This window comes from Anas acuta, chromosome 6 (genome assembly GCF_963932015.1).
Source record: "Anas acuta chromosome 6, bAnaAcu1.1, whole genome shotgun sequence".
NCBI classification, from domain to species: domain Eukaryota; kingdom Metazoa; phylum Chordata; class Aves; order Anseriformes; family Anatidae; genus Anas; species Anas acuta.
Genome location: NC_088984.1, coordinates 10,979,385 through 11,003,976, shown reverse-complemented (window position 1 = coordinate 11,003,976; position 24,592 = coordinate 10,979,385).

The window sequence follows — 24,592 nt, the reverse complement described above, 5'->3', positions numbered from 1 at the left end:
CTCATCACACACCCATCCTGTGCATGGAGAAGCCAAGAGCGCGCCCACGGCTCGGTGCAACGCCACGGCGTTCGGCCACCTCTGCCATTAAGCCAGCATTGGTGCCAGCTTCAGGGCAATAAATCAAATCACTCCTAATGTTGTTCTACATTAGCATCGCATCCGAGCCAGCTCTGTTTCCCAGGCAGATTAGATCAGATCACTCCTGATGTCACTCTAGATTATCGCTGGTTGCCCACAGCTTTGCAGAAGAACTGTCAAGGTATAGATAAAATCCAAGCAAACATGCTAATAGATAAGATAAGGTGAGACAGTGGCACAGGAATCCCCGCAGTGTTTTTGTATCAAGAGGAAGTTCTCTCTTGAAGGAATTATGCTTTGCTTGACTGTTTATTTAATCTCCTGTCAGTTTCTCACTGAGATGAGAGGCTGAGTTTCTCAACTACACAGAACACACACAGCTGCAGGTAAAGGCTGGATCTTTTGCCAGGCTTTTTCCTAGAGAATTTTCTTGTGCCTGTAGAAGTCTTCTGTGGAAATTAGCCAAGCCTAGAGCCAATGTGTTGGGCAAGAGGATGTCTTCACTTCGGTTCCAATAACGTCTTTTATTGGAAGAGATGCTGTAATAGTCTCAAGCTTCAAGCTGTTTTCATGCCATTAAGCAATTCATTTTAAAACTTCCAAAGAAACGTGGAATGATCAATGTACAGAATTTCAGCTCAACTTTCCCAGTTTTCTTCCTTCCTTGACGGTGCCTTTGCCTTCCTTATGTCCTCAGACACATTTTACACATTGAGAATTTTGGACACCTGAACTCCAGTTGCACAGAGGTTCACATTTTTATGCATCCATTCTTATCTATTTTAAAGGCATCTCAACACTGACCACCCTAATGCCATTTTACAGACCTCTGACATACTCAAAGTGGGACAGTACCCCTGAAACAGCGGTGAGCCTTATAGAGACTCTAGAGGTAACACAGTCATGTCAGCATGCCTACACAGTAGTCAGCACCAGCACTGTTTTATTCAAGGCTCACATCAAATCTCATCTGGACACCAAGGCACACCCATGAAGCGTATTACATTTAAAGACAGTAGCTGTGGGGAAGCATTTTTCCTCTGCATAAATGATAATCTGAAGGAGAATGCAGATACTGCACCTGAAATCTCCAAGCTAAAGACTAAAGCCAAACCTGCATCCTGGAATTCCAGCCTTCTTTTCCCATCTTCTCAGGTCATAAATACCAACTATGGAAATAAAATAAAATAAAATAAAATAAAATAAAATAAAATAAAATAAAATAAAATAAAATAAAATAAAATAAAATAAAATAAAATAAAATAAAATAAAATAAAATAAAATAAAATAAATAAAATAAAATAAAATAAAAATAGATTCTCCACATGATATCCGGCAGCAAAACAGAGACTACCAATTCAAAACAGCCTTACAAGGCAAAATACAACACGAAAACATGTAAAAGGGCTCTGTTTTCAGCATTATGCCTGATGTAATAAATGCATTTCTACACACCAGCTTACAATTCCATCTGACTAGCTACACCCAACCTAATGATTCAAAGACTAATTAGTTCATTTACTTTACGGCCCATTTGCTGCAGTAACAATGAAACATTATCTAGATACAGCTCTTCCTGCAGGGGCCAGGAAGAATATACTGTTAACAGAAATTTAAATGAAAGGGAAAATGACATTTCCACTACACCTTCTCATAAGCAGCACATCAGCTTGCATTCATTCCCATGAAGGCTCAGTATTCTAGCCCTGATCCAGCAAAATATTAAGCCCATCCTACAGATTAAGTGCAAGTGGTCTCCGCATTTGCAGCATTTACATTGTTCACATTTTTAAAGTCAAGCGCCATCATGTATGATTTCAGAACAGAGCGTTGTATCGCTGTTCTGGGACTGAAGTTTGAATGGTATCCATTAGCATGTCTATTAAGAGAAGAAAGCAAAAAGAAGCTAATTGCAGTACAATTTATGCTGCTTCCTTCCTGTTGCTTTATTGACATAATTCCTTATCATTTCTAATTACCTGGAGAAAGGGGAAAACTTGAAACTTTAAACTGTCTGAAATAACCCTGTCAGTTCCTGTCATAGCTAAATTTTGTAAATGCTACAGTAATGCAAACAGACTCACTCCAAAATTCAGAAGATGCTGGATTATGCACGTTAGTGTTGCTTTTTAAACAAGCTAATCAGCTGTAATAGTCCTTTCTCTGTGCCTACTTCACCGTATCACTACATGATTTACTGTACGAAAGGAGAGGTTTGGCACTCAAACCAGGCTCTGCTTCTGTATCTATCATTCCCTAATGACCACTTTTATTTCTCTTTGGATGAGGTACACTCATTAAATTCCCCAGGTCTTCACTTATCTGCTTCGAAATTGCCATTGTGGAATAGGCATGGAGTGCTGGCTGTATTTTTTCCCCGCATTTGGTTAGCCAAATGGCCCCACTAACACTCGTGTTGGTGCAGCCGAAGAGGCGCTGTGGAAGGGGGAATGAGAGGCTGGAGGGCAGAAGCCAGCAGCTCCTTAAATCAGAGCCGCTGCTATGGAAGAAAGTACATGAAATCTTACTGCTAACCTTTAGAAAACAGGCAGACTGCAAACAAGAATAATAGTTATGGGCCAAGCCCTGCTGGTTTTACTCATGTTGGAAGTCCTATTGCCATTAAATGTAACTGTATGTGAGAATTAAGAAAGCACTATTTGGATTTTTATTTATGGAGTCTCCCGTGCAATAATGCTGAATGGAAGTGTACTTGTTCACTTTTAATTATGCTCCAAGTTTTACAAGTGTCATTGCCTTCACACTGCTTTTCCACAAAATCAAGTCTCTCACAATGCACTGCCCTTCATTTCAACTCCTCATTAGTAAATCATCAGATTTTTTAATCTACAATGCAAATAGGCAGGTTAATGTTCATTACATGCTATGTTTCTATATCTTTCTAATCCTAATTTTTAAAACAGATACATTGCTGTCTTGTGAATATGTTGGTTCTCGATGTTCTAAACAGATTTTTAGTGTAGATACATGTTCTGGCTCCACTATTTTCCCTTTCACCCTAAATAAAGTTTTCCCTGATCACTCTTGCTACTGCAGAGAAATACATTTTCCATTTTGCCTTGAAAGAAATGTGAAAAAGGAAAATGCTGATGGCACAAGAAGCAATTTGAATCCCATGATAGAAAACATAGCCCTAGCAAACAATGCACAGTAATAAGTAATAGTATAGGAACACTTTTTTTTTTTTTTAGTTATCAGAAGAGAAATGCAAGGTACACATTTTTAAACAAATAAATGTTTCCTTTTGCCCTTTTTGTAGCAGCAAAAGAAAGGTGGTAGAGGCAAGAGAATAGATTTGAAAAATACATACCCTGCCTATCACTCAGCAGCTACAGAATTGGTTTTGTTTTTAATAATGTGTATTGGTTCCACTTCTGTACAGGCGACTTATAAAGGACGGACAACAGATAGAGGTCAGGTACTATTACAACAAGTCATGTCCCTCAGGCTGTTTCGGTACCCTTTGCTGTTATTTTCATTGTCATTATCCTGCGTGTAGAATAGCAAAGGAAGCTGTATATCTTACTACTGTGAATGTGTTGGGCTGTTTGTTTTAGGCTTTGCTACAAGTAAATCAGCTTTAGTGGGAGTGATTCACCAGGTACATATCCTTCTTTAAGTGTAATAGCTCTATACAACACTGTGGAGTTTCGGGGATGACAAAGCATACATTAAGTGCTATCCAAGTGGATAGTTTGTGTCCTGTGCGACTACTCCAGCTTATTACGCTGCTCCTGATGTAGCAGGGTGAATTTAAAACTTTGTGAAGTGCTGCCTTGTGGCTGGCAAACTACTTCTGACACGGCGCTGAAAGCTGCTGCTCTTTAATGGCTCTTTGGTGACCTTTCAGGAGAGAAAGCATGGACTTGGTCCAAGTTACAGAGCACAGACTCCATAAGCAGCTTCTGCTCCACAGAACAAACTCAACCATTCTTGTGGGCAGGGATTTCCCAGCCAGACCCCATCTTTCAGGTGCACTACCTGCAACTCAGCTGCATTTTCTTGGTATTACACACTCAGAACATCCAGTGAATGAATGATGATGAGATGCACAGATGAAGATGATACACAGATCACTCGGCAATACTATTTTTCTCACCTAACTTCTTATGTAAATTATCACAGAGATAAACAAACAAGTAAACAAACTCATTGGGAACAGGTTCACAGTTGCGATAATCATGCCTTTTGCAAGGGCCCGCCTTCCTGAAGTGGCTTCATTAAGAGATGATTTTTAAGTCACAGACACATTTCTGTGCTGCAGACAGGACACCTAAATGTTGATGGAGAGGAACATTAAAAGAAGTTCATACCTGTGTTACAGACAGTAGGCACCTTCTTCTGCTGTCACCAATGTGAAATTCCCACTGATCCTCTACCCACGTAACCCCACAACCTGGCTGCTCCACACCTGAAATGTTTGTTTCGTCTTTGGGCTGAAACCATAAGAAAATTTCCCATTCCTTTTGATGGCATGAGTTTTTGCAGCCATTTTCCCCAAGTTAACTAGTACACTCCATGTTATTTGCGTGTTACCTGCCCCAGCTGGAGGCTACGTGTCACCACCCAGTAGGGGCTGTAAAGCAGCTCGCTCTGTGTAATAGAAGCTATTAATATCGTTAATGCAGAGTTAACTGTAGAAAACGAGAATATGCTGACAGCTCGTGTTTAATCACCACTGTTGCAACAAATTATGCCTTATTTTCTAATGTGTATACACACCAGCTCCTTTGTTTCTTGTTATCACCAATTACTTGCCAATTCAGAAAGATTAAACAAATTTGAAACAAAAAAAAAAAATTATTACCAACAGAATCAATTCTCTTACAGCTGAGTTTATGTCTTTGAGCATGAAAGCCATGGAATTTGTAGGAGTGGCAGAACAGGAGGAGAAATTATGCAGTCTTTTCTAAATGAAGTTAGTTTCCAGTGTGTACATGGCAGGAGGCTGGAGTTTAATGATCTTTAAGGTCCCTTGCGACCCAAACCATTCTATGATTTTATGATTCTATGACCAGAAATAAAATCCAGTTACATCCTATTTAATATATTGATGCTCCTGCAGGCACGTAGAAGCAAAACACAAAAGCCAAAGTGCAACTATAAATGCTCAAGGAAACAGCAACATGAACATACCTTCTGAGTACATTAGTAGTAAGTAGAAAGAGTTAGTCCAGGGAAAGAAACCAAGTAAAAGAAATGTTTTGTGCTGTTTTGGTTCAAACCTAGATCCTTTAGTGATTTACATTTGAAATAAGAGTGGCAGGCAAGCGTCTAACCACTGGAAAACACAAACATAGTGCCAGTCTCTAGAGGGGAGGATGAGGAGAACCCAGGCTATTTGAAGCTAGGTTGGCTCCTCAACAAATAAAAGTAATAAACACCTATAAAAGAACATGTTTTTTAAAAGCTAGCCTAACTTTTTTCTAGTACAAGTTAACAGGCTTTTTAGGTCAGGATTAGTTTTAGATTAAACTCAGAAAAGCTTTTGACACAATCAAAATGAGCTACGGAAATACAATCTCGACGAAGTTATTCTAAAACTACTACAAAAATTTCAGCAAAGCTCTTGGTTTACTGCCAAGAGAAAAAATGATGTATTGAGTAAAGTTCCTGCAAGGGCTCAGTGCTATTCAGTATTTTTATGAATGACTTTAATGATGAAATAAAATACACAGTAATTAAATTTGCAGATAGCATCAAGCTGGAAAGATGCACGACAACTGGGGAGGACAGCACTAAAATCCAAAATGTATCTAGACAAATTGAAGAAACTGTAATAAATAAGATTACAATTCACTGAAGACAAGTGCAATATACTGCATTTATGCAGAAATCATCAGCTGCACAAATACAAGGTGGGATACAACTAATTACAGAACAATGAGTTAGGAAAAAGATGTGGCACCTAAAGAATTAAATACAGAACCCGAGTCAGTACTTTATTTTCTAACAAAACTGCCGTGGTACTGCAGGGTGTGATGAAGATGTCACATACAGGACACATGAAGTAGCCCTCAGCACACTGCAGCCTGAGGCTGGAGCACTGTAGATAGGCTTTAATCCACCAAACATCAAGAAGGATGAGAGCCAGCTGAACAGCTGCAAGCAGCAAGGATGATCAAAGGTTTAGAAAACAGATTCTGTGAGGAAACATTGGGAGAACTGGGTTTGTCTAACTTAACCAAGACCTAAGGACACATAACAGTCTTCAAATAACAAAGAAGTTTTGCAGGAAGTTGCTCTGCTTCCTACCCATTCTGAGAATACCTTTAACTTGCAGCCAGGAGTATTTAAGGACAAATTAGACAAGGGTTAGTCAGGAATGACTGGGCACAATTAATCCTGTCTTGAGTGGGCTGAGGGATCTCTTAGAGTCCTTCCAATCCTACCTGCTGCCCTTGTCCTCACACTGTTATTTTTAAAACTTCAGTTAAAAGCTTGCTTGTTCTGAACAGGAAAATCTAAGAAAACATAGATTAGAATCAATTACTAACAAAAAGATCAGTATGAGTGTTTATCTTTGAATCTACATTAAAGGGTTGAATCTTCCAGTTATTTTAGGTGAACTTCAGAAAATACCTAGTTACCCTTAAGTCACTTTTTTAGGCTAAACGATGCTACACAGACCTAAAAAGGGAAATTATTGCATTTAGACCCTTGTTGTGTGATTGAAGCAATGACAGGTTTGAGGGAGTGGATGATGGATTCTAGATATTGTGATCACTTTGTCCTCATCCGTCTGCCCATTTAAAAAGTACACACAATATCAATGGCACAATTCTGAAGGGAACATAGACCAAAGCTTGTCCAGATAAAGTATTAACTAAACAGATGGCACTGATAATGAAGCTAGATAATGAGAGTGCTCAGCACAATGAAAGGTAATTAACTTGCTAAAGTGATCATGACAGGCTACATGATACGACACATAGGGACCTACAGCTAGGACGGAGCTGTAATTTGAATTCTTCGGATGTAGGATGCTGGAAAGCTGGACAGTACCGCGTGCTGTTTGGTCACCTGCACACAGAGCGCTGCATCCAGAAGAAAGCTCAAGGCTCATTCAGTCACCACCAGCAGCTGGAGAGGGTACAATCAGAGGTCTGCTCCTGAAAGACAGGATCTGAAATAGCTCCTGGAGTGGCCAGCAGTGGCTCTTGGGTGACCACCTGCCCTGGGAGTGCCCAGAGCCCCTGCAAAGCCCCGAGCCAGTAAGAGCAGCAGCCACTGGGAAGCAGCCAGCTCTGAAAATCATTGCAAGGAATCTTTCTTGCAGCAAAGTGTTAAGAATGAAAACATTGGCTTAGTTCAGCAGTGTTCAGAGTGTTTGCTTTTATCATTTTTTTTGTCTGCTGCCTTTTAGCTGCACGTAAGTAAATGGAAACATCCCTTTCACTCTATTTTATTGCAGATAAAAGGGGAAGACTCACCACACTATCATCCATCTATTATGTTGCCCCATATTAATTTCCTCCTAACACCATCTTAAATATCCTCATGTTTACTTCTCTGGGAATTGTTTTTGTATTTCTTCATCAGTTTAGTTGCTCTCTTTAGGACCTTTTCCATTATTTCATATGCCTTTTGAGATGGAATGACTGAGATTGAACACTTTAATACAGGCAACGGTGTACCATAAATTTCTGTAATGATACTCGTTTTGTCTTAATACAATCTAACATCTCAATTTCTTTCTAGACTGCACTGCATTGCAGCCTCCACTGTGCTGGTCCCTGCAATGATCAAGTATTTTTCTCAGAGTTGTTACAGCTAATTTAGAATCTATCAGGTAGTATGATTAGTTCCAATTGTCCCTTCAGAATCAGTTACCATCAGCTGTCTACCCTGAAGCTCACCTGTCATTTATTACTGAACGCTCTATCACCGCTTGATCCTTCTGCTTTCTTTGTATCTCCTCATAGCTAACAAGCCCCATGCAATTTCACCTCACCAACAAAAAATAAAGTACTACTTATTCCCTTTCCAGATAATTTTCACAAGTATGGGTCCTTACATTACTCAGCTATTAATCTTTTCCTCGAGCCCTTATTTCTTACCTTCTTAGGACTCCTTAATCCACAAGACAACTTTCTTCTTTTTCTATAGTGGTTTTATCCACACAAACTGTATTTACTATTGTAGTTAAGAGATTTCCTCTCTTCAAGTAATGAAAGAATTCTAATAGGATGCGAAGATAGCGTTTTCCTTTACAGGAACTACTTTGATTCATTCTTTGATAACAGTTTTATCTAAATGTTTCATAAAACTCCATACCAGCATGATCACTACATTTCTTTTAGGTAGTAGCCACGAAGCTGAGATTCACTCACTCAAACCATTTGTACTCCCTACATCTTCCCTTCTTCCCTTTATCTATTTGCTTTATCTTTATGTTTGCCTTTCACTTAGATTTTCAACTATTTGAGGCTGGCTTTTACTCTTTTTTATATTTGGATAGTGTATAGCACAGTAGGACTGGAGTCCACACATACAAGAAATAGCTTAAGAAAACAATAGTGACTTATTGCATGGAAAATGTTTCAAATAAAGTGATTTACCTCTTATCAAGAGCAAACAGACATTTCTATCTCTTCTGCTCAGGTACTTCTCTGCTCAGTCCTGCTACTAATAAAAATAACTCTCTTCTTTCCTAGCTATTTTCTACCATGAACACCACACTGATCCAAAAGAATGTTATTCTTAGATTAACTCTACTGGATATACAAGAAATGAATCTGGACACCTCTGCCTATGCAGTTACCATCCTTAGACGAAGATGGTATCAATTCAGTGGATGATTTTTTCTTATCTCCACTTCGGAGCAAGTTTTCTCCATTTCCCAAGATATAATTCAGTATAAAAAGTTAGAAAATTCCATCACCTGGGTACACGCATCTCTTCTGTTAATGAAGTGAAATGATTGTTTGCAGAAATGATTACAGAATAAAATGGTATTTACACATATTAGCAAGCAACAAAAGCTGATGAACTACTGACACTTAACACTCACGGGGATAACACCTGGGCCCCAACACAGACCCCCTACCTCCTGACCCCCCTGACCCTCTACCTGACCTCCTATCTCAGACCAGCTGGTGCACATAAGGAATAACTAGGATGATGAGTTCACAAAATTCCTATTTAGTGGCACACTTTTAGGAGGTAAATTACTACCTGTGGTGGAGTGCTACAATCTCCTGTGTGGCTACTTTGTAGTAGGAGGCAGAGTACACAAGAATGCAACAGAGTAGTGTCCAGGGCATGCTTGGAAGATGACAGGGAGGGGGGTCACAACCAAGGAGCCCATCTCCATTTCCACAACTTAATCTGCCCAAGGCAGCAGTACAAAGCCACAGAACAGCACGTTGAGAGGGACTTCCCATAGGAAGAGGGCGTGCGGGTCAGCTTGTTGCCAGAGGAGGGATTCCAGGAGAGTTGCCAAAGAAGCTGTATCTTTTTCAGGTTCAGGGAACAGCAAGGCTAAAGGAAAAGCCTAAAGCAAGCCATGTATGTCATCGCTTGCTGTAAAGATGCTTTTGTTAAGTGAACACTGCTTTAAAGAAACCGTGTTGCCATTGTTCTTTGAGAGCGCAGAACTGCAGGGTCTGAGATGAAGCAGACTAACTGCCTACAGTCTAGAAGAGAGAAAACGGTATGATTCTTCCTCAAGAGAAATGGTAGATAGCAACTATCTCAGAGAACAGTAGATTAGAGACAGTATGAGCAACCTAGTAACTATCATAAGAAAGCACAGCCATTTTTCCAGTACCTGCCTTACCACCTAAGTGCAGAGCCCCCTTGCCAGATCACATATGCCCATCATCTGCATTGCTTATTTCATCATCAAACTCAGGAATGCTTCAGCAGAAGGCAGCTGAAATACCCTTTCTGCCCTAACAGAAGATCCAAGTTCGCACTCATGTGAGCTGTGCAGGTCAGGTCTGGGAAGAGCCAAGCACCTTGCAGACCAAGCCAGCAGCCACCCAAGCTCTCCTCTTCCTAAACGCTCATTAAAAATGTCCACAAATATTCTTGTCTCTGTATTAAGGCTACACTGGAACAACAAATATGAGTCATAAAGCTCATTTAGCTCCAAGTTCTTTCCTTCCTAGAGTAGACGTGGCTTTAGATGCTTTTCTGTGGGGCTCTGAACAAAACATCCCCAGGCAGAAGTGGCAGTCAGCTTCCCTCATGGGGGACTGGAGGCTCGGCATGCAGGAGCAGGCAAGGAACTCCACTCGGCAGCGACAGTTGCGAAATCTATTGTTCAGTCTCCAGTCTGGATCGGTGCTAAGATGAATCACTCTCCTTTTCATCTTCTAGTGTCTGCAGACCTTTTAAGTTTTATACATCGGGCGATTGTGAAAAAAAAAATAGCATTGAAAAAGAGATGAAATAATGTCTAATGAAATGAGACCATCTCAAGATACTGAGGTGTATGTATGACATTCAGCTTAAGCTCTAGACTACTCCTACCAACAGACTTATTACAAAATGTGGGAATGAGCAGGTTCAGATCATGGGAGACATCAGGATCATAAGTGATCAGTTCTGTCAAAAATCCCTACAAGCTTTGAAAACAATAGCTTCTTGTAAAAATAAGATAGTATTAAATGGATTTAAGAAAATCAAGCCAAACAAGCAAAAAAAAAAAAAAAAAAAATATATATATATATATGTATATATACACAATAATAGCAATGAACATATGACTGGTCCAACAGACTGCTTATGAGCATACAATGAAGAATTGAATCTGGTTCTAGGAAGGACCTTGGGAGATTTTCTAACCACACCTCCTCCTGCACAATATAGATGCATAATGCTTGGCCTTAGCAGGCTCAGAAACACTTACTCAATGCTTATGAAAACACACATTTTCACACAAGTATTTCATGTACTTTTCAGAAGATCTTGTACTTCAGTATCTGAAACATCCGATTATTCTTTCTCACTTAACTGGGAAATTGGCAATAACAGCTTACCAGGGTAAACATTTGTGAAGTCTCCACTAAGTTCATAATTACAACTCATAACTCATGTAAAACCAAAAAGCCCTCTAAAATAACTTCAATACAATCTTCCTTTTAAAGGAAGGATAAATATACGCCAGCTCTGTTCTCACATGTATTGTTTGTTTTACAAAAGGGTAAGTTAAAATAGATCTGGAAGTGTTGATGAGATGCCAGAGTCAAAACTGATGTGGCATTTTCTTTCTAAGCCTCTGTTTTCAGAAATAGCAGCTTTGAACTTCACCTTCTGGGGAAAATTGCTCATGCTTATTCTCAACATAGAGATAAATGATTCTTGAGGGAAAATTTCAAGAAAAGCCATGACCATATTTTTTAGTTAGCAAGAGTAGGAAGTATATCTGGCACTTAACAATGTACTTCTGTGTATTCATCAGGCCAGCAACACACGTTTCTGCAGCAGCCCCTCCTCGCTCACCTATGCCCGTACCTCAGGTAGGAAGGCAGCCACAAGTGCAGTTTACAACCCCCCCTTAAAATATGGCACTAGATTTTAAAGGCAACGATATAACCTTGAAAATATGCACACATTGTGCATTATCAACAAATTTGAGCAGGAGCTTAGGTTGCAGTAGGCAATTGATACATAGCATGCACATACTTGTCTACTGTGGGCAAAGGAAGATCAAAGAGTATTTTGCATTAAAACTCTGAAAGAGATATGCACAGCCCACCTTATTCTTAGCACTAACTTATTTAAATAGCAATAATATTTACCTTTCACACATAGCGTTCGCCAGCAGATTTCAAAACATATCACAAAGGCAGTCAGCAGTATTATCGGCACTTGGTAATCTCATAGCATTGTGAAAGCCGAAGCAAAGGGAGGTAAAGTGCTTTATAAAGAGTCACCCAAAATACAAAGGACTTAAGGAAAGGGTCATTAAGTCTGGCACACAGAGGGTGTGAAGAGAAGGGCAGAACAGGACGAATGCAGCTCATAGAAAAGAGGTGCTAAAGGAACACAAGACCCTGGTAAAGTGAAAGAAAGATAAAGATAAATGCAGAGAGAAAGATCACATATAAGGCGCTTAACGGGGAGAACAAGAGCAGTGCAGTAGGACTGAGTAGATGCAAAAGAAATCATCAGGGCCAGTGAAACAGGTGGCAAGAGGAGTGTGAGAAAGAAAAATGTAAAAAAGGAGCTCTTTGGTATGGACCATAAAGGGTCCATAAGGCCAGAAAAGAAGAGGCTGTAGCAGCCCAGATAAAACCAAGGACATGTGTCAGCAGAGAAGGGTTGAAGCTGAGCTCGGATGGCTTCCGACCCATGTGGCTCAAGGTTGTTGTTTTTTCAAAGCTTCAAGCCTGACACTGATGCAGCCATCCACACAGGCTTTGCTAAGTGTGAAACAAAGGAGTCGATTTGCTTTTCATGTCTCTCTTCTGCTCTAGCTAGATTTTCTCCGGGGCGTTTTTCACTTTTGCTCTGATTTATTCTCTCTCCCATCACGTTTTTTCTCCTATGCTGCTCTTTAGTATCAAGTTCAATGTTCCTTCTCCGATTTTGTGAGAGTCCTTCCCTCCCTGGACAGTACAAGGTTTTTTCATTTAAATTGATTTAAGCTTTAGTTTTGCAGTAAAGGATTTTTCTCCTCTTCTGCATCCCTATGACCACCACTTCTGCCCTTTACCTCAATCAACATGATAACGGCATTTGTGCTGCTATGCGCAAATGATCCAGCCTTTATGTCAGAACATCTTGTGGAGAGAAAAAAAAAAAAAAAAGAGAGAACGACAGAGAATTCATCCATCTTAGATGCAAAGATACCAGGAAATTTTCTCTTACTCTCTATCACTGAACATGCCTGTGCATTTCATATACTGATCTGTATCAGTTTAGAAATGAACACAGTATGAGAGTAATGCCCTTGCACAGAAGCAGTTTTGTTCACATTTGGGCATTTCTCCACTGCTGAAAAGCAATATGTAGGTGTAAGAGCCTGTAATTGCAACTGCAGTGGTGGAGTGCAATAATTTCCCTACAGAAGCTCGTGTGTCTGTATGTGTATGGTACACACACTTAATCAGTACGACACATGAATTTCAGACTCAAAGACTGTTGGTAACTGGTGCTAAGCACTTTTAATACACGTGACACATTCAGCATGTCAGCTGGTATGAGGGCTCTGCTGGCTGCTATATCTGGGTGTCTCAGCATGACAGCCTTCTTACCTGTTAAAGGGTTTTTGAAAACAGCTTTTCTAAGCCCAAAGTTGTAAGATGCTGTATTTGTTTTCAGGGTATTTAATATTTCAGATCCACAGAAGCTCAGCCCATCTGGAATTCAGATATACAATCATAAAAGTTAAATATTACTAGCCTGTGTAAAGCATACCATGTTCCTGAGAACCCGCTGTTCCTTGTGATGTTTGTTAAGTATTACTGATATTTCTCTCATATTAGTCTCCTGAGACCTTCTCAATATCTCTTAAACATTTTCCATCTGTAGATGCATGAGCTCTGGGCAATCCAAAAATCCTTTAAGGTGTCACAGAATATTTTTTCTAATGATCATCCACATAGTCTGCATTTTTCAATTTATTTTGGTCACAAATGAATTAAAGCCATTTTAATTTGACACTGATAGCCCTTTGCAGTGCAATTTAACAAAATAGCCTACCTTCTGAAGAAAATTATAAAAGTAAAATCTTTATACTCTTCTACAACAGTTTCATGGATGAGAAGTCACTGAGAACTTTACTAACTATGTCTGTCACTAGACACAGAGATGGTTGATAAATACACAGACACAAAGATATTTTTAACATAATTCCTTGAGTAAGTGCTTGAAGAATCGTGGTTCCCTATCAAGATCCTATTCCAAAAGGGTAGATTTGACTTTGTAAATAAGTTTCAAGACTGAAATAAAGCCAGCCAGGGTTCTGATCCTAGCTGCACAGTAGAGTCCTTACATGACTTTGGGTAAGTTACTTTCAATCAATTTTCAGCGAATCGAGTAAGTACTCACTACAGTTTTTATATTTAACTTGAAACATCTTGTACCTGTTTTTCACATTGCTGAGGAACTGGCATTCCTGCTAAGCTCTCGTAAGAGCTCGAGGCCTGCCAAAGAGCGTCTCAGGTTAGCTGCCTCACTAGTACAATCTCTGAACATCTTTCAGCATAACCTTTGGCACCACCTTCCTTACATCTCTCCAAGCAATGAGTTGAGTAGTCAATATTTAACATTGCCAAAATACAGAGGTTTTTGGGTAGAGTTTTCTCTACAAAGGGAATATATTCAAGTCCTTGGAAAATTATTCCTGCTACAATAAATAAAACACAAGAAAAAAAAAATCTAACAATATTATCCAGGAGCCAATTGCAGGTGAAGCCTAGAGCAGTTTTGCTTTAACACTGCCTGTATCTCCTGTGATGGCTTCATGTTAGTGCAGGCATCTTGAGGAGCCACCTCTGAATAGTCAGACTCTTTACTTGGCAACATTCTACTTCCAGGAGGTACACATTTTAACCAGAGGAAGTAATCTCTTCTCACACAGCTCATGATATCAAGCTCTTTTCTGAATGAGAAAGCACAGCAACCCTTGTAAAATGTAAAAGCAAAGCTGAATACCAAATCAGAGGAATTGATACCAGTATGGCTGACTGGTCAGAAAGGAATATGAAATAATAAATTTCTACATATACATATTTTTATTCATGAAGAATCATGGCATCAAAATTTGATTTTGTGTAACGTGATTGTTGAAATTATCCACTGTGGTTTTTTGTTCTTCTGAAAAGTCCTTGGGCTGTGCTTTTCACATGAAGCACTCTGGATCAAATAAAAAGATTAAGACTTAGACAAATGTTTTCATAATATCTGGATCTTCTGAGCTCCCCAGGTATAAAAAGAAATTAAACAAAATGCAGCACAATTTGAGCTCAGAAAACTAAATCAAATCTTTGGTTTATACTGTGAAAAAATACCAATACTTTTGGCAAACACGCATGAAAAAATTGGGAAACTTTTGTAAATATATGTGGAGAAAATAATATAAATGCATTGCCAAAAAGTGTCATTTGCAATTTCTTACATCAGGTCATCAACAATGGGCATCCAAACAACGAGGTAATGAGCAGGAACAAATAACACAACTTCTAAAGTACTACTTTGTCTTTCCATTTGTCCATGTATTCTCTTTTCACCAGCACCACACATTTCTGACATACTAACATAAATAACCATTAAATAAGCTTAATAAATGGTGCAGCATGAACTGCTTACTTTTGTGCATATTTCACTATCAGCTCATCAAAGTCAGATCAGAAATTAAGTTTTACTTATATAATGATATGATTTAAGAGCAAGTTATGGAAGATTGCCAGTTGTATCTGCTCATTAACAAGCTCAAACACCCTCTGTTGGGTATCATTTCCTTTCTGTTCAATAAATCCCAGGAGGTAACCCTTAGTGTGTTGTTTTACTTTATTTGTATTTCTCCCTCCAGTATGAAATATTTCTGCAATAAGCATGAATGTTTGCCATACATTCTTACCAGTATTTCCAGACCTTGTTTTCCAATCTACTGAAGTAATTGGTGATTCTCAAAATAATGTACCCAATAACAACCAAGGATGAAGAAAATAAAATTGTTTTAATACTGAAACCATTTTTTTTTTATAATGAAAGAGCTTATATGCAGGTCTAAAAATTAATCTATACAGTGCACTTGAGAAAATGCATGTCTCCCTGAGTCTGCACTGCACAGGAAAGCATCAGGAGAGCAATGTATCTGATCTGCAAACCCAAGATATCAAAAATCACTCCCTTATCGAATCAGTTCAACTGATATTCACATTTGAATTAACTCGTATTCTCAAATAACTCCCATTTTATTACCAAAAAAAAAAAAGTTACCCTCTATCTTTAGGTTCTTTCTTTTGATACTTAGATTCCATATTTACAGTTAATTAATTGCATATAAAACCTCTTAAAAGAAACAGAAAAGGTCTCAGGAATTACTCTTGTGTTTTTTATCTAGGAAATCAAAGATTCCGGTTGATTACACAAAAAGATTGCAAAATTTCTCTTTTATATATAAATTACAGAAAAGTAAAAGGAAGATATTCATTCATCTTTATTATTAATACTTACCTCTAAGCCTAAAAGTACTTATATTATGTCTGTCAGAGTCCTAAAAAAAAAAATTCTTCAAGTCTTCATGCACTGTGCAATGGGCTTAAATCCATTAGAGGAAAATTTCACTTCATATCCACAGCATTACCTTCAAGTCATCCAGGGACACTTAAAAATGTAGGTCTCTAGTATTTTCAAAGTCAAGGATTTTAAAGGCATTTTAGATAATACGCGCCAACTGTATGGAATTACCTTTCTGCACTGGGGTAATGTCAGTATACAATTTCTTCCTGTGTCAAGATTCTGTGGCTTTAGATATGAATCACTGAGTTACTTGTATCATTCATAGTTTTAGTGCTGTGCTATTGTTCATCATTTAAGGCAATGAATATAAATAACAGATATTTTCCCTATTTTTTGTCAAATTCAACTTTACTTCAGTTGGTCCCTGGCTGTTCTTTCAGTTCCACTGAGAGGAAAAAGGATTCACAAGCAGGTATGTTGACTCTTCCTAAGCAAATGAGGTTATTCCACCAACACTAGCACTAAATGCAAGCAAAAGCAGATGCTGCTTGATTTCTCTGTAATATCCTCCTACTCCCAATCCAAGCACGTTTTATGGCTACAAAAGGAACACTCAGCCCTCCAGCCCACCGAGAAGAAGCCTGAGATGAAAGGAGCTGTGGTTTCTTTTCCCCGACCCACCAGAGAGACTGACAGTCACAACATGGAAATACCACAGATGGGAGGGAATGGTGCTGTGTAGTGCTTCATTAGGTGACAAGCTCAGCAGTACCAGCCTGCCAGGGTGAACACAGAATGAACATTGATCACCTACCACCATCAGAGCACTTGCCCTAAAAATGTAAGTGCTTGTTATGGAGCAATTAGAGTAGGTATAACAGAGTTAGGATAAGTGACCTACTTACAGATTCACAAGGTGATGGGTAAGGCTTGCTTTTCCTCAGGAGGTAAGACAGCTTTCTGACTCTACAGCCACATGCCTACAAAAGGAAGTGGACAAGGTACCATTCGTTACTTGAGGCGTGCTTTGTTCACTTCCCATAAAACTCACTTGTCAGGACAGTCTTCCCACTTGCACAAAGGCCTAAAACAAAATGCATTTATCATAACCTCTACACTTTCTTTTCCCCATGCCAAAATTATATATATATATCTTATATATATATATAAGTATGACATTCTCCCATTTTGCACGTCGGAACTCCCTGTCCAGAACGTGTTATTTTCAAAGGCTTCTTTGGAAGACTCCTTCACCAATCTAAGCGATAGCTGTCTGTATCTTCCATGAAACTCAACAGACAAATATCAGGTAAATCTCTATTCTTTTTTTACAGAAAACAATAATCCCTGTAAGAACTGGGAAAAAAAAAATGAACTGGATAGGCAAAACCAGTCAGAATTAGTGCCATCAGAGATGGAAGAGATTACCAGAAAAAAATCCTTGCTCTGTAGTCTGGAAGAAGGATCCTCCTTATCTTTTAATAAAAAGACCTACTAGTACTGCAAATTATAGAGCTATACCCTTATCCAAGATTAATCATACAATTTTTAATTACATCCAGATTTGATGACTAGAATGAAGATTTTCAGGTGTTACCTCGACCTTCCATGAATTCAGCTCTAAGCATCACACTGACTTCTAAGGGTGCAGCTAGTAACTACAGTAGCTGAAATGCTACAGCTGAGCACCGCCAAGAATCCCTGTTTGAGACCATATAGCTTTTGATGGTATTTAGCCATGACCAGTCTTATATTTTTAGAAAAGATTGTGGTGATGATTGCGACAAGACAGCTTTGTCATCTAGCAGTTTACAGACCTCCTCCCTGCCTTTCCATCTGGCTTCTGGGTTGGCTTCTACACTATCAGAGATGTGTGGTTTCTTTGTTGAGTCCCTATGGTCATGAACACAGGAAAATGTTCTTTGTCTTATCAGCACTCCATACAGGTGGTGATACTGAATTATTTTGATACTGAACATTTTTAAATTTACCTTCTTGTTTGTTGAACATCTTATGATTAAATCCTAATATTTAAACTCCATGCAACACTTACAAGTCACTTACTTTCAATGTAATTACCTACTGCAAACTTCACTTACATACTCATAGTCAACAGAGCGATGTATAAACATTAGTGATAGGCAACAGAAGGAAAAAAAATAAAAACAATAATAATAATAAAAAAAAAAAAAGGTCTTCCATGTAAACTACTGGGAAATTAAGAGGTCTTGCACTCAAATTCATCCCTCAGATTTAAGTTCTAGGTTGGATCCCAAATGGGAAAGGTGGTTTTCAGGTATAAATAGAAGCATGTCCTTTGCCTGGACCCCCTAGCATCCCAAGACTTGTAACACTGAGGAACAAAGTCTTGTGAGAACACCATAGTCATTCATGTCAAACCACAGCCTTTATGATCTCCCCCAAATCTCCTAACACTAATCTGGATCTGAATTTTCACCAAAGATATTAAGGCTGCTCTATCCCTGCTGAATAGTGCATCTCTGAATCCTGTATAGGATTTTAGTCTTCCAGTTACAGAAACCACATCAGCATGTATGTTTTCTAGCCGCTTTTAAAGCTGTATCCTCTACAAAGTGTTACTCAATACACTAAAGATCAGACAAAACACACCTAAGGGATATTGTAAAGCATTTTCATAGAAGGTCATCCTTTGGCACCTTCCTGAATGGCAAAGAAACCAACCTCCTTTGCTGTTTTCACTGAACTTGTCGCAGGATTCCTTTTCTCCTAAAGCAACTCACAGATGATGATCGGCTGCTGTTTTCATGCACAACAGCAAGATTGACCTCCCCTCGCTGCTCTGTGCTACGGCAGGAGCTGCACAAGAGGTAGCCACGCCACCATCCTCCCCACCTGAGGGATCCTGCAGGTGGCAGTGGCATTGCTGGTGGGAAGCAAAACCCAGGAGCAGGAGAACGTCACCTGGGAAGCTGGTTCTGGCCAGAACACCCCACTGCAAATAAGTGCTCTCCTTATTACAAGGGGGTAATTTTTTCTTAGAATAGTTCCCGTTCCTCTGGCTTTATTTACCTCCCTCTGCTTATTTAGTGAAAGTCGCTCTTAGCTGTATAAAATTATAGCCACACAGACACGGGATAACAGTTCAAAGGCAGCACTTAGTGCTTTTAGAGACTTTCATGGGGCTTTTTGCTTTGACATTTCTGTGCAATCTGGGGTTAACACACGAGGTCAAACAGGAGGCAGCAGCTAGTTTTCCTTTTACTCGTTTTCTTTCAGCTCTAGCATCACACCTAGCTTTCCTCACGGCCCTGCCACAGCGCCTCGCTCCCCTCCACGGCCCTGCAAGGCCGGGCCGGGCCGAACCGTGCCGAAAGCGGGCCGGGCCCGGTCGCCCTCGGTCTGTCAGCGGGGCGCAGGCTGCCCCCTGGCGGCGGCCGCCCAACGCCTCGGCGCTGCCTCAGGGGCCTCGCCTGGGCCCGTGGGTTGGAAGCAGCCGTCGTGCTCCGCTTCTGCACGACGAATATAAAAAAATATATATTAAAAATCATCATAATAATAACATTGCTTGCTTTAGTTATCACACCGAGGCAGGAAAATGCTCCGCGTTTGTTTTCAAAGAGGGTGGTTACTGTGCATCTCAACTGCAACAAGCATTGTTTAGAGAAGAAAGCAAAACATTGTTATCATACATTTCAGAAGATCAGACTGCGCCAGATTGGTTTTGAACGACCCTCGGATGCAGGGCAGACACAGCAAGGTCTCCTCACATCCAGCCAGGGGGCAATCCACCCTGCACAAAGGCCGTCCCTGGGTCACCGATGGGACAGGACTGTCCCTGCCCTCACCCAAAGCCAGAGCAACCTGTGGGAGGTCCGGGGTTCTTCTCCAGCACAGCAACGTGAAATGTCAAGGTGGCTAGAGGAGCTCCAAAGCGTTACACAATTACCTTGCACCCTCTGGAGAAGCCTGGCCTCTACTGATCTATCTGCAGAGGTGTTTCATATGAATACACTGGAGGTTGTTTGAACTCGCATGAGCTCAAAACATCACTGGTAATTGCACCCTGGCTGTCTCATTGCATGCTTTGATACAGAAAACTATCCAGTGCCATGCCACGTCTTCCTAACAGCATTATTTAACTTGTTGTGCAAAGTTAAAAAGATGGACTAGTTCAAAGATGAACTAGTTTGTGAAGGAAACTGTTGGCCTATAAGGAAGTACTTTACTCAATTATGTAATTTAACTAGGAAACAATTCCCCCGGTTTACTCAGTTGCTGTGCACATAGCTCTCCAGTGCTTAAAAAGCATCTCCCAGAAACAATGTGTGGGAATATGGCTATTACATCAAGGAGATTCTTGTGCAGGTCACCTGTACACAGCACCACAAACCTAGCTGCAAATGTTATATACATGCTATATACAACACACAACTACTAGAGAGTCTGACAGGAATCATAAGCTGCTTAACAATTAGGTTATTGGATCAGATTTAACCTAACCAGGAATCTGGTTAGGGGTTGAGAACTGGAAGATTAAAGCCTTCTCTTGAAAGGGATTTTTTTTTATTAAAAAGCGTGTAACTGAATGGTAAATAAGATTTAGACCTGTTAGAAGATTAAGTGTTCTGCTCTGTTCCTAAGCTTACACTTAAGGCAATTAATAGTTCTCAAGGTCTGAACAGTAAGGATATGCATGAATTTTCTTCATTCTGCCAGCTGAAAGAGATTTGAATGACTTTTGCCTTACCTTGTCACACAAACACTGTTATGGCTTGCAGTCAGGTAAATCAGTACTAGTACAAGATTATCCATCGGTGATCCATGAGAAGTGTCATATATCAAAATATATATCAGCAGATTAAAAATGTGCACAAAAACATTTTGCCACTAAAAATTCATAGCATGTTTGGATTTTTTCCCTTAATTTGCCCAATTACTCAAAATTTTCCAGTTAAAGTAAATGAAGTTTATGAAGAATTGAGTTTATAAATAATATATTTTAATATAGGTGTTACAAAACAGCAGATTTTCACCATATCTGCATCATATTTTTTGCTTCTCAGAAACATGAGGCTTATTATGCGTGGGGTGTATGGTCAGACGTATAAAGACATGCATTTCCATCCCAGAACCATCAGCACAAGCATGAGCACAATCTAAGTTCTCCCAAGTCAGGATCCTGACCTGACGCCCCATCCCCAAGTGCCCCCTCTCTCCAAACCAAGACGACAAAAAACACAGTTTTGTGGTTTATGGAAAAAGCACAGTTTTTCCTTTCTGACTGCATATACTCATTGCATCAGCCTCTGCTCCCACACCCCGAGCAAGGAGTACAAAAGTGACAGTGTTTTGTGGGATCAGCTGCATGGACTCTGCTATCACACTTGGATCAAGGTGGAAGTTACAGATTGGTGTCACGGCAAGCTGTGATACCTTTGGGGGAAGTCAGCTTTAACCGAGTCCAGCATTAGGTTGGTGCTCTTGTTATGTGACAGTTTGATATACTTCATGGGCCAGCAGTGGGTCACATAGCAGAGCAGAGCACAGCTCAGGAGGTTCTGGATTACATGGTGCTGCTAACAGCCATTTTTCTCTCTCAATCAGAGAAGCTTAAAGCTACAGCAAATACAGAATGTCATCATCACATAAGTGGCCTAATTATGTTTTCAGTCTACTTGCTTACATTGTTATGAATCACTTTATCAATAGGCATTATATCTTTATATAAAGTTCCTACACAAAATCTTTGTGTAGTAATTATAGTTGAAAACCCACACACGGCCTATTCACCCCATGATAGGAGAATTAAGTTGTTAGCTTTGCAGCTTCAATTGAAATTCCTAAATTCTACCACACAGAGAACATACATCCTCTGGTGAGACTGTGTGCCTATCCAGACACTTTTAAAGACCCATAGGCAACAAACTACCTGCAGCCAGATTAATTTTTCCTGATAATACTTCACCTTTTTTACTTTTTATAATAAGTCATGAGTTAACCTCCTAATCATATGAAATAGTCCAATAAATACCACTAGTTTCTGTGAATATAGAAACTCCTCCTGACTGGTTGCTATTCACTTTTCACTTGAAAGGTCCACTAGTCACTTTGCTATTGTCTCTGAATGAGCTGCACAAGGGGAATTGTTTTTTAGTTAAATTATAGTTAAATGTATCGTACTTATAATTCTATCATAACTCTATTCTGCAAGCTCCTCAAATTAAATGGGCATGCAAGCCACTTCATTGTGAAGGCATATTTTCATTGCTCTCTGAAATACTTGTGCCTTCTCTTCACAAGTAAAGAAAAAAAATGGGTACCTGCAAGGTATCCAGCAGATTTTCTTCTCAAGAACGTGTTAGCAAATGTATTTCATTTGTGGCTTTACAGCTGTGTACCATACTATCAGGAGATTCTGATTAAATTCTCATTATTTTCAGCATTGTAGAAAAGGAGCTTTAACATTTCAAGTGGGTGTTAAGTTGCAGTAGGACTTGTGTACCCATTCTGCTTGAATTATTATTCAGGCATAAAGAGTTGTAAGAGCTTTTTTTTTATATACATAAGTAGGGTGTTGCAGCCTCCATTCTAGAATTTGGTGTATATTTTCATCTCCCTATGGTGTAAGTGTCATAAGGAAAAACATAGAATATCATGCCAATGTTGGTTTCTCGGTTCAGCAAAAGATCATTCCACAAATCTGGGTGATCTGTCACAAGAAGTTTGTCGGCATTAAGACTCATCATAAACATATTCTTTCACATTTTCTCCTTAGCAAAGTTCTGTGCTATGTGTCGTATTTCACTATTTAGTTCAGGGTTTAATTTTCTTCTGTCTTGTGCAAAATGTACATAAATTCTTTGGGAAATTAGAAAGGGGACTTCAGATTGTGCTTCCTGATTACTATTACTAGTTTTATGCAACCTCTGTTGAAAAGGGTAGGAGATAGCAGCCTTCCTTCCCAAATGCCTGCCAACCACGCTACCATGTTTCAAGCCATGCGACCCACAGCCAAAGACTCAATGTCTTTCATGAGAACAAACTTGCAGAGAACTGTGATAGAATAAATACTGCACACTGCTTTGTCAATGATGCTATTTTCTTAAATGTAGTGTAAAAACAGTGACTTTCAGCTTACTTCCTGAATCTGAAGATGTAGCACACATACAGCAAAGATGTAAGTACTGTCTCTACAGTACTTTAGTTTTACACTATAGTTTGTTCCTCTATAACAGCTTGATAAGTTGATTTATTGTGTTATAAAGCACTGAGAACTTGTAACACAACAATCTCTGTAATACACAAAATATAACAAAAAGATGTTGAGGCTTAAATGTTTCCATATGACAAAAAATAATAATAAATAAATAAACTAACCAGTACTATTCATAGTATTTACAAACATTCTTAAAACTGACCCATGAACATATTTCTTTTCTTCTACAGAATGTGTTAAAAAAAAAAAAAAAAAAAAAGTGTATGAATTTTTCCATCAATATTAAACTTTTTTCTTAAGCTATGAAAAATGTAATCCATTTCTCTTTGGGAATTATTACCAGGCAAGCTGATGCTCTGCTGGATGCTGTTAAAGCTTTTCAGTGCAGTAAATATTGTTAGTATAACTTCAGTGACACACGGATCAGAATAATATAGATAGTTCATAGCCAATTGTTTGAAACAAATTTGTGTATGAGTATCTAAGAGGAGTGGGAAATAAAACAAAAGCTTGTAAAACTTGCTGCCACTGCCTAGATCAGTAAAGGAAGAGGTAAATGAAAACATACCAGAGCTTTATAGCAGGGAAAGGATTAATATCTGATACAAGGTCAATTGTGTAAAAGAAAAATAATCTTTTTTTTTTCTTTTTTTTTTTTTTTTTGAATAAAGTATAAATACTGAATAGATTTATCATAAAAGCCTGGAAATAAAATGATTTCTAGAAACAAGATTATCTATTAAATATTCCCCCAAAAATCAGAATAATAAGGTGACCAAGAGATGGTCTAGTATGTGAGCTGGAACAAACAGAGAATTACAAGCAGACTCCTTGCAGTGTAATCGATCAAAGACAGTTGCACTTAAAGTTACCTGTGCGGATGAGTACTGACAGGGTTCGTTACTAGCACAAATACAAAAAAAAAAAAAAAAAAAATAGCCATTTCCCAATAAACTGCAGTCTTTGCAGTGGACAACTACCTTCTTGAAGGAAAGTTGAGTCATTCATTCTCTCATTGTAACCCTGCAAAACTTCAGGTCTGAGAGAAAGAGGCATATCCTTACTCATCAGCAAGGCTCTGAACACACACACACACATGCACACACGTACGCACGCATGCTTCTGCTCACATGTGGTGTTCTTTAAAGTCCC